Source organism: Panthera uncia, chromosome B1, assembly GCF_023721935.1.
Source record: "Panthera uncia isolate 11264 chromosome B1, Puncia_PCG_1.0, whole genome shotgun sequence".
In the NCBI taxonomy this organism is placed as follows: domain Eukaryota; kingdom Metazoa; phylum Chordata; class Mammalia; order Carnivora; family Felidae; genus Panthera; species Panthera uncia.
The window spans coordinates 50,793,657-50,808,983 of record NC_064811.1 but is presented as its reverse complement, the minus strand read 5'-3'; the positions used below and the strand labels follow the sequence as shown (position 1 = coordinate 50,808,983).

The 15,327-nt window shown below is 34.3% G+C and overlaps 1 long non-coding RNA gene across 1 annotated transcript in view; it reads left to right on the top strand.

Moving 5' to 3' along the window:
• The window catches only part of LOC125922765 (uncharacterized), a 73,723-nt gene that overhangs the window by 18,248 nt on the left and 40,148 nt on the right, over window positions 1–15,327 (top strand). The gene's annotated exons all lie outside the window — the stretch shown is intronic.

Genomic DNA, 15,327 nt, shown 5'->3' with positions numbered 1-15,327 from the left:
TCAAAATAAATAAACTTTGTACATATAAATTTCTAAAGCAATCTTTTTTTTTTTTTTTTTTTAATTTTATTTTGAAAGAGAAATAGAGAGCAAGCACGGGAGAGACAGGGAGAGAGGGAGGCAGGATCCCAAGCAGGCTATGCTCTGTCAGCATGTAGCCTGATGCAAGGCTCCACCTCTGTGAGGTCATGAATCAGAATCAAGTGTTGGATGCTTAACCTACTGAGCCACGCTGGTGTCCTTGAAGCATTCTTCATATATGTTAAAAACAAGATAATTATTTTAGAGCAACATATTATTTGAAATTGCCATACTAAAGAAATGAAGCAGTCTTTAAAAGAAATAGATGTCTAAAAAAAACAATGACTTTGTAAAAGTTTAAATTGTGCCAGGCTTTCAGAATTAATTCATAAGTTACTGATGTAAGTGTAGTGATACTTTCAGTGTTTTTTTTAGCATGTTGTTCTCATATGGTTTCAGAGTAAGGTGTAGGAGGTGGAATAACGTCACAACAGTAAATATTTAGGAAGTGCTTTAGATTAAAGACCCTGCTTCATAAGTCACTATTTGTGCCTTACATTTATTTACAGAAAGCCTCCACATCTCTGATTGATTCCATACATGTTTCTATGAAATTATAAATACCTGGTGTTCTGGACAGAATTAAAACCAGTGTTTTACACACTGGAGGTCACAAATATAATTAATCTGTGGTTGCCTTTTTTAACCAAATGAAAAAAATAAAATGACATGCAAGTCAAAGCCAAGGGAGATGTACATTTTCTCCTTACTTTGAATCTGCTACAGTTACCTATGATAAAAAAAAAAAAAAATAGAAAAGAAAAAGCTGTGTTTAAAAAGTACAAAATTGGGGGTGCCTGGGTGGCTCAGTTGGTTAAGTGTCCACCTTCAGGTCAGGTTGTGAGCTAAGATGATGATCTCACAGTTTATGAGTTCGAGCTCCACATCGAGCTCTGTGCTGAAAGCTCAGAACCTGGAACCTGCTTTAGTTTCTGTTTCTCTTTCTCTGCCCCTCCCCCATCACACTTTCTCTTTCTCTCTCTCTCTCTCTCTCTCTCTCTCTCTCTCTCTTTCTCTCTTTCTCAAAAACAAATAAATATTAAATAAATAAACATTAATGATTATAAAAAGTCTAAAATTATATTTTAATAGATTTTAATTTTAGAGCACTTTTTAAATTTGTAGAAAAATTGTGCAGAAAGTATAGAGGGGCGCCTGGGTGGCTCAGTCGGTTGAGGTCCAGCTTCAGCTCAGGTCATGATCTCGTGGTTTGTGAGTTCGAGCCCCGTGTCGGGCTCTGTGCTGACAGCTCAGAGTCTGGAACCTGCTTCGGATTCTGTGTCTCCCTCTCTTGCTGCTCCTCCCCCGCTCATGCTCTGTCTCTCTCTCTCTCTCTCAAAAATAAATAAACATTAAAAAAAAAATTTAAAAAAAAAAGAAAGTACAGAGAAATCCTATATAATCCCCTTGTCCCCCTGCACAGTAATTGTAATTATATTACAGTTGATGAGCCAGCATTGGTACATTATTAAGTCCATTTTACCTAAGAGCTTTTTCTCTTTGTGTTATATGGTTTTAAGGATTTGGGCAAATGCATAATGTCACACATGTACTGTTAAAATATCGTACAGAGTAGTTTCACAGCCCAAAATTGCTTTGTGCTCCATCTATTCATTATGTCCAGCCTTCTCCAGCTTCCTGACAATCACTGTTTTGGTTTTTGTGTTTTTTTTTCTTTTTCAATTTCCATAGTTTTGCCTTCTCCAGAATGTCTTATAGTTAGAATCATACAATATGTAGCCTTTTCAGATTGATTTCTTTCACTTAGCAATACCATTCAAAGTTCCTCCATGTCTTTGTTTGTGGTTTGATTAACTCATTACTTTCTTACTTCTCAATGCTATTCAATTGTATGAATGTATATAACATTTTACTTATCCATATTCCTATTGAAGGACAGCTGACCGATTCCACGTCTTAGCAATTATGAATAAAGCATCTGTGAACATTCATGTGCAGATTTCTGTGTATATAAGTTTTCAACTCCTTTGGGTCATTTGACCTAGATGCAGGATTGCCCAATCATGTTGGTATTCTGTAAATAGTGTTGTATAAAACTGTCAAACTGTGTTCCAAAGTGGCTGTACCATTTTGCATCCTCACCAGCAATGAATGAGAGTTCTTCTTAATCTACATTTTTACCAGCATTTGGTATTGTCAGGGTTTGGAGTTTTACCCATTCTAATAGCTGTATAGTGATATCTTATTACTGTTTTAATTTGCAATTTCCTAGTGACACATGCTGTTGAGTATTTTTTCCTATGATTATGTGACATTTGTATGTCTTCTTTGGTGAGGTATCTATTCAGATTTCTACCTATTTTAATATAATATATATATTTTTTTCATTTTTTTTTGAGAGAGAGCAAGAGCACACGTGCAAGGGTGGGGAGGGGCAGAGTGAGAGAGACAGAGAGAGGGAGGGAGGGAGAGAGAGAGAGAGAGAGAGAGAGAATCTCTAGCGGAGCTCCACACGCAGCTTGAATGGGACTTGATCTCATGACTGTGACATCAGGACCTGAGCCAATATCAAGAGTCAGCTGCTTAACTGAGCCATCCAGGAACTCCAGATTAAAAAAAAAAAAAAAAAAAAAAAAAGATTAAAATTGGGTTGTTTTCCACTGTTGAGTTTTAAGAGTTCTTTTTAAAAATTTAGTTACCAGTTTTTTAAATAATATGTTTTGCAAATATTTTATCCCAGTCTGTGGCTTGTCTTTTCTTTCTCTTAACTGTTTTTTCACAGAGCAGAAGTTTTTAATTTTAATGAAGTCCCAACTTACCATTTTTTTTTTATGTTTATTCATTTTTGAAAGACAGAGAAAGACAGAGCACAAGCAGGGGTGGGGCAGAGAGAGAAGGGGACACAGAATCCGAAGCAGGCCCCAGGCTCTGAGCTGTCAGCACAGAGCCCGATGCGTGGCTCTAACTCACGAACCATAAGATCATGACCTGAGCAGAAGTCAGACGCTCAACCAACTGAGCCTCCTAGGCGCCCCTCATTTTTTTTCATAATTATGCTTTTGGTGTTGTATCTAAAGAGTCATCACCATTATGAATAAGGAAAATCACTTAAAGTAGCTCGTCAGTCAGTAGTTTTGTTTTAAAATAGAAAAAGCAATCTTAAGGTTCCTGAGTTCTTTGTTCCTCTTTCTTCACTGCCCATGTCCAGAATCCATCCATTAGCCCAATGCTTGGGTAATTATATAATATTCTGAAATTAGGGAACAGTAAGTAGTTTATGATGTGTATATTTTAATCCAAATGGAAATAAATGTTAATTTAATTGCTTAAAATATGAAAAAAAAATGGTCATCAGTTTTCTTCTTTATTATATTCTACAAGTTTTTTAAGTTTTGCACTTTAAATTTAGGTGTATGATAAATTTTGAGGGTGTGTGTGTGTATGGGGAAGAGTGTAAAATCTTACTCTGTATCGATTTTTTTTTTTTGCATGTGAATTTTCAGTTATTCCAGCATATTTATTGAAAAGATTATCCTTTCTCCACTGAATTACCTTTGTTCCTTTGTCAAAGTTAGTTAACAGAACTTCCACTTCTGTTCCATTGATACATTTGCTTATTCTTTTGCCAGTACCGCACTGTCTTGATTACTAGACTTACAACGAATATCGAAGTCAGTCAGTGTCAGTTTCTGAGTTTTTTGTTGTTGTTGTTGTTTGTTTGTTTTTTCCTTCAGTGCTATGTTGGCTATTCTGGGTCTTTGGCTTTTCCATCTAAATTTTAGAGTCAGTTTGTTGATATCAAAAATAAGCTGCTGGGATTTTGACCGCGATTATGCTATCAAGTTGAGAAGAACTGACATCTTAATAATACTTATTCTTCTTAACCACAGACATGGAATATCTTACTATTCATTTAGATTGTTGATTTCTTGCATCAGCATTTCTTTTTAAAGATTTCTTCATATAGATTTTGTACATTTTATGTTAGATTTATACTAAAGCCCTTCATGTTTTATGTGTATGTGCTAATGTAAATGGTGTTGTGTTTTTAATTTCAAAATCCAGTTGTTCATTGATGATATATAGAACAACAATGAACACTTTTCTATCAACCTGCATCTTGTAAACTTGCTGTAAATACTTGGTAGTGTTAAGAATTTTGTTGTTGTTGTTAATTATTTGTATAGAAATGTATTTTCTTTTATTTTTTATTTTTTTCATTTCATTTATTTTTGAGAGAGAGAGAGACAGAGCACAAGCAGGGGAGGGGCAGAGAGAAAGGGAGACACAGAATCACAAGCAGGCCCCAGGCTCTGAGCTATCAGCACAGAGCTGGACACAGGGCTCGAATTCACAAACTGTGAGATCAGGACCTGAGCCAAAGCCGGATGCCCAACTGACTGAGCCACCCAGGCACCCCTAGAAATATATTTTACTATAAATATCTTTATATTCAAGATTCTGTGAATTCATTATTTCCATTTTACCATTCTACGCTTTACAGAATATTTTTGATAAAATGCAATGAAGTACATAACTAAAAAAGTAATTTTCCATTATTATTATTATTGTTATTTCTATTATCTATTTTCTTAAGCTTTCTGATACTTTACCACAGCATGTATGGGTAGTATAGTGATGCATTAATCATCTCTTCTCTGACCCATCAAAGGCAGAATCCATTAAAATATATACACAATTTCACAAATGCATTAAATTTATTCCTAGGAATCCTTGACAGCAATCTACTTTCCACATTAGACTACTTGTATTCTTTTCTCTTCTCACTTGCTCCTCAAATCCTGGTCAGATACACACACTTTTCTAGATCAGCTTGAGCCAACAATACCCATTTCTTGATTTGGACACCTGTTTCATATTTCTTCCTTAGCTAACTCTATCCCATTTTAAATTGAAGACATCACTCTGAACAAGAACCAAGTCCCAGCTCTGTATAAAGCAAAAAGTCATACGTGTCTAATTAGTTCATGAGTCTCAGAAAAGATCCATATATGTTGTCAGAAAAATAATAGTTTTGGACCATGTATTCAGTCACTAAATCACATAAGATTGCTAAAATTACGTTCATTAAAAAAGTGGGGGGATCATTTTTCAATGTCAAGAAGACTGCATTTGGCAGTGTCTGAATTCTTATTCTCTTATCATTGTTTTCTTTTTTACTATGCACTGTATGCTTTGGTTAGCTGCTCTTTGCAAACAACAGCCACAGAAGAGTAATTCCTAATCATTTGAGAATTCCAGTGTGACAGATTTAAAGAATTGGTTGTAGTGGTGTCATCAATCTTAGATACCTTATAATGATTGAAGCAAAGTTATTCCTACTACTTAGGACACTTGAAAAATTGCCCCATGTATCATGTACCATGATAATAATTGTACCATTATAACTAAAAATAATGAGAAAAGTAACCAGAAAAGCAGTAAAATCTCTACATAAAATCTACACAAGGTTGAAGTGAACTGAACATGCTTTAAAATCAATAACCACAAGAAGTAGACAAATCCCACTTATATCTATGTACGTGTGAGTGTATTTACAGAATGTGTATATATCTACTCAACATAAAAATAACTTTTGTGTGAAACTGATTTCTGAAGGATTGTTTATAACCTGAAACATGCACACTATTCTTTTATTGAAAAAAAAGTGACATGGCATAGCTCTACCAATTTTCATTTAAAAAAGCATTGATTCAAAAAAAGTATAGAGAATGTACCTCAGCGTAATAAAGGCCACCTATGACAAACCCACAGCTAACATCAAAATTGATGATGAAAAGCTGAAAGCTTTTCCTTTAAGACTAGAAACAAGACAAGGATGTCTGCTCTCACCACTTTTATCTAAGATAGTATTGAAAGTCCTAGCCACAGCATTTAAGGCAAGAAAAAGAAATAAAAGACATCATCAGGTTATTTGAGTTGTATTAGTTTTTCAAGTTTTTAATCATTCAAGACCTTTTGACCAAATCACAAGCCATTAATGAAGCTTAAAAAAAATTCTGTGAAGGATGTTAAATTATTTAGCTTTTATTTCCATATTTGTATTACTGAATAATGGAAGGGTTGAATGATAATTGGTGTATGGGTTATCTTAAAAACTCTAATTCTTGGGGCTCCTGGGGAGCTCAGTCGGTTAAGCATTAGACTCTTGATTTCAGCTCAGGTCATGATCTCTGGTTTGGGAGATGAATCCCTGAGTCAGGCTCTGTGCTGACAGTGTGGAGCCTGCTTTGGATTCTCTCTCTTCCTCTGCCCCTTCCCAACTCATGCTCATGTGCTCACTCTCTCTCTCTCTCTCTCTCTCAAAATGAGCTTAAACACTTAATTCTTTAAAAAATTATTGATTGTAAAGTTTATTATAACTTTCAGATTAAAGAAAAACCTTTAGCATCACAATAAGTTAATTAAAATGTATACACATACATCTTAGTGTCTTGGGGTGCTCATAAAAACTACATATATATGGATATATGTGGATATAAACTGTTTATATGAGTATGAAATATACATGTGTATTTTTGTCCAAACTCATAAGGTAGAAATATATATATACATACACATTTTCTTCTTTTTCAAATTTTTATTTAAATTCCAGTTAGTTAACATACAGTTTAATATTAATTTCTGGTATAGAATTTAGTGATTCATCACTTACATACAATACCCAGTGCTCATCACAACTGCCCTCATTAATACTCATCACCCATTTAACCCATTCCCCTGTTCATCTGTCTGCCAGTAACCATCAGTTTGTTCACTATAGTTAACAGTCTGTTTTCTAGTTTGCCTGTCTTTTTTTCTTTTTACCCCTGTGTTCATCTGTTTTGTTTCTTAATTCCACTGATGAGTAAAATCATATGGTATTTGTCTTTTTCTAACTTACTTTGCTTAGCATAATACTTTCTAGCTCCATCCACATCATTGCAAATGGCAAGATTTCATTCTTTTTTTTTTTTTTGTGGCTGAATAATATCCGTATCTGTATCTGTATCTGTACCTATATTTGTATTTATGTCTATATCTATACCACATTTTCTTTATTCATTCATCAGTTGGTAGACATTTGGACTCTTTACACAATTTGGCTATTGTTGATAATGCTGCTATGAGTATCAGGGTGCATGTATCCCTTTGAAGAAGTATTTTTGTGTCCTCTGGGTAAATACAAAGTAGTGTAATTGCTGGATCATAGGGTAGTTCTATTTTTAACTTTCTGAGGAACCTCCATACTGTTTTTCAGAGTGGCTATACCAGTTTTCATTTCCACCAACAGTATAAGAGGGTCCCCCTTTCTTCACATTCTCACCAACACCTGTTGTTTCCTGTGTTAATTTTAGTGATTCTGACAAGTGTGAAGTGATATCTCATTGAGGTTTTGATTTGTATTTCTCTGATGATGAGTAATGTTGAGCATCTTTTCATGTGTCTCTTAGCCATCTGAGTGTCTTTGGGAAAATGTTTCTTCATATCTTCTGCCCATTTTTTAACTGGATTGCTTTTTTGGGCATTGAGTTTGATAAATTCTTCATAGATTTTGGTACTAACCCTTTATCAGATATGTCATTTGCAAATATCTTCCCCCATTCTGAAAGTTGCCTTTAGTTTTGTTGACCCATTTCCTTCACTGTGCAGAAGTGTTTTTATCTTGATGAAGCCATGTTATTTTTGCTTTTGTTTCTCTTGCCACAGGAGACCTATCTTGTTAGAAGTTGCTACAACTACAGCTTGTAAGAGGTTGTTGGCTGTGTTCTCCTCTAGGATTTTGATGGTTTTCCGTCTCACATTTAGGTCTTTCATCCAAGAAATATATATTTTTAATATATTTTCATGTCTCCTATCTTCTGAGTTTCTTTGTAAATTAGATTATCGAGTTTTCAGAATGTCTTTTTTTTTTTAATGTTTATTTATTTAGGGAGAGAGAGAGGGAGAGAGCAAAGGAGAGGCAGAGAGAGAGGGAGAGAGAGAATCCCAAGCAGGCTTCACTCTGTCAGCACAGAGCCTGACATGGGGCTCAAACTCTGGAGTGGTGAGATCCTGACCTGAGCCTAAATCAAGAGTTGTATGCTTAACTGACTGAGCCACCCAGGCATCCCTTAGATAAAAGTTTTATTTAAAAAAAATTTTTTTTTTTTAATTTTTTTTTTCAACGTTTTTTATTTATTTTTGGGACAGAGAGAGACAGAGCATGAACGGGGGAGGGGCAGAGAGAGAGGGAGACACAGAATCGGAAACAGGCTCCAGGCTCCGAGCCATCAGCCCAGAGCCCGACGCGGGGCTCGAACTCACAGACCGCGAGATCGTGACCTGGCTGAAGTCGGACGCTTAACCGACTGCGCCACCAGGCGCCCCTAAAATTTTTAATCTTCATATTTAAAAGTTTCGATTTTCAAATGTAAATCATTTTGTATCATCTACTTGCAGACTTTAAGTAAAATTATACTACAACCTAAATAATACAAGTAAAACCTAGGAATATGCTTTAAATTACCTTTAAATAAATTGAGTAAACATTGCACTCCCCCTGCATTTCTACTGCTACAATTTATTTTTAGCTCTACTTGTCCACTTATATACTTGTACATTATTTGTTTAACTTTGAATATATTATGATTTCATAATAAATGATTCATAATAATGTTTCAAAATTGTGTATTTATAATTTGCTCATTTTAAATATTCTAATGTAAATATAAGTGTATAATTTCCCTTGTTCAGGGTTTCAGGTTTTGAATATTAAATTCCACTCTTTCATCAATTGAAGCAATTCCTTTACTGAGAACATTTATGAAGAAACAATTGTAATCCCACAGGTGACTTTAATAGTGACAATGAGAACACTATATTGAATGAAAAATAAAAAAAATTCATTAGTAATAAGATAACTAGGCCAGCAGAAAGGATGACAAAATAGCTTAACATATAGTTCATAAAAGGGAATTAAGGTTATGTCATAGCAGCTACATTTATCTTAATTTATACAATAATATTCTTAATAGTATAATTTGTAATCATGTATGCATTAACATATAAATGGTAGATTTTGATTATAAATTCATATTACTTAATATATTTAGTAATACTCATATAGTTTATAACTGTTGCTCTGTTTTCCTTTTTCTCAAGTATTTAATTTCTCAAGTATTAATTAATTAATTCCTTTTTCTCAAGTATAATAATTTATTTTATAATTATAATTTTCAAAATCCCTGAAATAGATTTGTTTGCATCACCATTATTTTATCTTCCGACTTACATTCAAGTTATCTGCATTACAATCAAATAATGAGAATTACAATTATTTTTCATAGCTGCATTTCCATTTTGATATATTGAAGTTTATGTAGTAGTAAATATGATTATGGTAATCCCTAGTAATTTGTAATTGTTCATTTATCAATTTAATATGTCAGAAAAATTATCCTATTTTGGAAAAAAAAAACTTGAAAAGATGGTGGCACATCTTTAAAAAACACCCCAAAACAAAAAATACCCAAATATTACTCAGGGGACTCTATTCAGTTCGTGTCATTGTTTTTTTATTTTGTAACGTCTTAAGGTTAATGAAGTTACTTGCTAATTAGTAGAGATTTATCCAGTAGGGATTAAAAAAAATCTTTCTGGTGAATCATATAACCTCAGATATTAGGGTCTTTTAGACATAACCAGTTTTACATTTTGCACAATAATCTCATCCACCCATTTTTGTGCTAAATTACCTAGATATATCATGAATTTTCAGATGATTTTTGAGCCAGTCACAGCATCTTATTGGTTCTTTGTTAATCAGGTAATTGACCTATGTTAAGTTTATATGTTTCCCTGGAATTCGTGTTTAGTTTTTGAATATCATTATATTTAAAATTGTTGCAAAATACAATAACTGCAAAGTATTCTGTTTATTTATTTAAAACCACCTCATTGACTGTATCATTCATGCCTTGTTTGTATTTGGATTTAGCCGACAGAGTGGTTTCTCACTACCACAGATTTGAATTATATATCGGCCTATATGTTTATATTATATATATATATATATATATATATATATATATATATATATATTATATTATTATGTTTATATACTTGAAATCTAAAAAAGTCACATTTATACAAAGTCTGTCTTAGCTATTTTTTAAATGTTTATTTATTTATTTATTTATTTTATGAGAGAGAGTGTGAGTGGGGTAGGGGCAGAGAGGGTGAAGGGACAGAGAGGATCAAAAGCCGACTCCACGCTGACAGCAGCGAGCAGATGCAGGGCTGAAACTCACCAACTGTGAGATCATGATCTGAACTGAAGTTGGGTGCTCAACACACTGAGCTACCCAGGTGCCCCTGTCTTAGCTATTTTGATCAACATTAAACATGTAGTAGAGATTTATCCAGTAGGGATGTAAAAAAAAAAAATCTTTCTGGTGGATCATATAACCTCAAATATTTAGGGTCTGTTGCACATAACTAGTTTTATATTTTACACAGCTAATAAGATTAGAACGGGGACACTATTATTGTCCTTGCATTGGGCTGAATGTTAGCTCCCCAAAGATACATTCACATTGTAGAGCCTATGAATGTGATCTAATTTCTGGAATGTGGGTGGGGAGAGATATTTGTAGACAAAATTAAGGATCTTGAAATGATATCATGCTATATTATCCCAGCGAAGTTTAAATAAAATTACAAGTGTTCTTATAAGAGACACAGAATAGAAACACTTACAGAGAAAAGAAGGCCATCTGAAGACAGAGGCAAAGATTGGAGTTATGCAGCTACATGAGAAGAAATACTTGGAGTCACCAGAAACTGGAAGAAACAAGGATTTTCTCCAAGAGCCTCTTAGAGAAGCAAAAACCTGGGGACATCTTGATTTCAGATTTCTGGCACCCAGACTGTCGAGAAATAAATTTGTTATTTTTAAACTATAAAGTTTGTGGTAATTTGTTAAGGAAGCCCTAAGAAACGAATGCAGTTTTTAGTGACTGGTGATTTGGGAAGTTCTTGGCCTATCCAGATTGCAAAAGATACTAAAATTAGTAAATTCATTGTTGGAAAAGCATGCTCAGGACAGAGAACCAAAGGTATGGCTTAAATGTTTTGCTGAAGAAAACAGTTGTGTGACACTTGGATCTACTGAACCATTTCAACAGAAGCCAGGAATAGAGATGGGTTTAATAAGGAAAGATGTGTAGAGGTCCTTCTGATCTAATGGCATGGACCCCTGTTTCACACAGGAGGATCAGAATTTTGAGGATTCTATATCAGAAGAAATGCAGGATAGGGACACTTGAGTGGCTCAGTTGTACTCTTGGTTTTGGCTCAGGTCATGATCTCATGGGTTCGTGAGTTTGAGCCCTGCGTCAGGCTCCTTGCACTGACAGAATGGAGCCTGCTTGGGATTCTCTCTCTCTCCCTCTCTGTCTGCCCCTTCTGTGCACACTCTCTCTCTCAAAATAAATAAATAAACTTTAAAGAAGAAGAAGAAGAAGAAGAAGAAGAAGAAGAAGAAGAAGAAGAAGAAATAATAATAATAATAATAATAATAATGCAGGATGGAATGAGAGAATGTTGTGGGGATTCCAGAAATTATGAGGGTAGAGAATGAATTCAGAGACCTACTTGGCTGCAAAATGTTCTACCCTCCAAAGAAGGAAGACTGCGTTTGAAAGCGGAGCCTCCATGCACTGCACAGATGTGTAGGATTGCCATGGGCAGTGCAGAAGGCAGGGCTGCTGCGGTTCCAGAGGTCAGGACATGGAATTACAGAGGATTATTCTCAGACATTGAAAAATAACAGAATTTGTCCTGCTGGATTTCAAATTTGCTTCAGATCAGTGGCTACTTTATTCCTTCCAATTTTTATATTTTGGAATGAGAGTCTTTTTTTTTGTTTGTTTTTAATGTTTACTTATTTTTGAAGGAAAGAGAGAGCATGAGTAGGGAGGGACAGAGAGACATGGAGACACAGATCCAAAGAAGGCTCCAGGCTCTGAGCTGTAACTCAGAGCATGACATGGGACTTGAATACACGAACCATGAGATCATGACCTGAGCCAAAGTCGGACGTTTAACCGACTGAGCCACCCAGGCACCACTGGAATGAGAATCTTTAACCTATGCTGGCCCCACCATTATATTATAGAAACAGATACTTTTTTTTCTAATTTTAAAAGTTCATAGATGGAGATTAACTTAGTCTCAGGATGAATCATACTGATTCTCATGGGTATCTGATTTAAGTCATGAAATTGGGGACTTTTGGGCTGATTATGTTTAAATGAGAGTTTGAATTTAGAGTTGATACTGTAATTGGTTGAAGCATTTGTGATGTTAGGTGGGTTAAAGGTATTTGGTATGTGGGGTATAAATTGGGGTTGGGGGGAGGCAGTAGATGTAATGAGTTGAATAATGTCCCCATTAAGGATGTGGACATGTTCCAGAAGGTATGAATGAAACCTTATTTGGAGAAAAGGTCTTGCTGATATATTTAGTTAAGAATGTCGGGGTGCCTGGGTGGCTCAGTTGGTTGAGCGACCGACTTCAGCTCAGGTCATGATCTCACGGTTTGTGAGTTCAAACCCCATGTGGGGCTCTGTGCTGACAGCTCAGATTCTGTCTGCTTCTGATTCTGTGTCTGTCTCTGCCCCTCCCCCACTCATGCTCTGTCTCTGTCTCAGAAATAAACATAAAAAAAATTAAAAAGAGAATGTCAAGAAGATATCTTCTTTTCCATTCTTGTGGGCACTAAATTGAAGGGCAGATATCAATATGAGAAACATATAGAACAGAGACAGAGAAAAGGAGACTGTATAAAGACAGAGAAAGAGATTGGAGTTATGTGACTATGGGCGGAGGCCACACATAGAGCTGCTAGAAGCTAGAAGTAAGGGAATATTCTCCCCTAGACTTTGGAGAGAGTGCTACCATTCTAGCACCTTGAATTTGGACTTCTGGCCTCCAGAATGGTGGGCTATAGTTCTGTTGTTTTAAGCCAACAAATTTTGTAATGCGTGATAAAACATGTTAAAGTTGTGGGATTTTAATAGAATTTTACAAATTTTCCTGAATTATTTTCTTACATGTGCTCTTCTCTCAAATGATGTCTTTTAGTATCGAGACTCAGATTATGTCTTCAAACCAACCTTGAAATTCATCTTGCGCAAAGAAGTTACTTACATTATCTTTACCTAAATGGCTACCTTTCCATTTATTCATTGTCAGTACTTTTTGAAGCTTATTTATACCTCACTGCTTCTTTGGAGTGAATATAAATGATTAAGTTTACACCAGTATCAAGAAATAGTCCATTAGTTATAAGTGCTATAGATATTTAACAGTCTATTGTTCTAATAATGGTAAAATATTTCTAGATAGTCCTGAAGCTCTGGAAAGTTTGTTAGCTTCATAATTTCATTTTACCATCTTACATAATGTTTATGCTTGCCTTTTGAGCCAGCTTACAGCAAATAATAATAATCATGGGCAGTACAAATATTTATTTACATAATCAACAATATTTATTAAAGTTCTATGTGTAAAATGCACTGCATGTGTTATCAACACATAGTCTGTAGCATAATATATTTAATACCTTTTGTGAAATATTTTTTATCTTGTATTTATACCCTTTTAGTTATATTTGATAGGTACACACATATATTCTGTCAAATACTGCTATCACAACACATATTAATTATATGTATTTTCAGTTGATTATTTGTTGAAATCACATTATCCTTCAAAAATATTATTCTATTGCCAAAAAAAGAAATTAATATACAATGGACACAATGATGATGTGTCCTCTTATATTAGGAAAATAGTTAATGAAAAAATCTGTATTATTTTTACTTCATAGGGAGAAAACAATGCAAATTGTGAAATTTTGGCAATTCAGTTACTTGTTTTAAGTGTATCAGTGTGTTTCAGATGAAATAGAATTGCATACTTCACAATTAAAATGGAAAAGATGGCAAAGGTACCTGAGGACTTATAAACTGTGAAGGTAGTCAGTAAAGACAAAAGAAGTCCATACATCACAGAAAACAATAGTTCTAAATAAACTTCTTGGACTGTAATGGTCCACATTATTTCTGTTTCATTATTTCTGTGAGCAGTACAGTGTAAAATAAAGAAAGCATGTGTTATCTCAAACATTGATTTTAATTCCCGCTTTTTGCTTATTATCAACACCGAGTACCTCTTCTCAGCTTCCTTATGTTATATCAGTAATAAATTATATCTATTTAATGGAGCTTTAGTAACAATAAAACTAAAGATAAATATAATTATTTAATTATTCTGTATTGTATCTTATTGTCTGAAATTTACAGCATGACTTCAGTGTTACCACAGCAAGTTTTATATGTCAATTTGGCTAGGCTATGGTTTCCAGCTATTCAATCAAATACTAATCTGGGTTTTGTCCCATAGGTATTTTGTATATGTGATTAAAGTCCATAATTAGTTGGCTTTAATATTATCCCAATTAATCTGGGTGTGCTTGATTTCATTAGGTATAAGGATTTAGGAGCTGAAGTAAAGGTTCCTGATGGAAGAAAATAATCCACCTATGAATAACAGCTTTAGTTCATGCCTGAGATTCATCCAGCTTGCCCTTTCTTATGGTTTGCCCAAAGGACTTTGATCTTGCCTTTCCAGGCCCCATGATCGAGAAAGCCAATTCTTTGCAATTTATGTATATATGTTTCTCCTAGTGATTCTGTTTTTCTGGTTGAACCCTAACAAATACAAGTGTCTTTTTAGCCGCTACCTACTGTTATTTTTCCTATATTTTAGATGACATAACTAAGGTAGGGTAGTGTTAAGTTTGCCCAAATAAAGTGGAAAAACTGGAATCATTTTCTCTTCATGCCTCTATTATTGATAGTATATAACAAAAATGTATGTTCAATATTATTTTATGCAAGTACCTTCAGTACATAGCTGTATGTATTTTAGGCAAATTTTATGTTAAAATGTGAAGCATTTGTATTCTAGTACTTATAAGATTTTCAAGAAAAGATACCATACTTTCTAATTTAATATGCATAGTCTCTGTATTTTCACCCAGACCAACTCTAGTCAGTCACACATTTTCATTACATTTAAACGGATATTCAAATTCCCTCTAACTAACATTATAGTTACTGCTTTTAGATGGTCAAGCTCTGAGGGACATCAAGAACCAAGGAAACTATTGAGAGTTAGGGTAGTCTGGCCAAAAGCAAAAAAAAAAAAAAAAAAAAAAAAAAAAAAAAAAAAAAA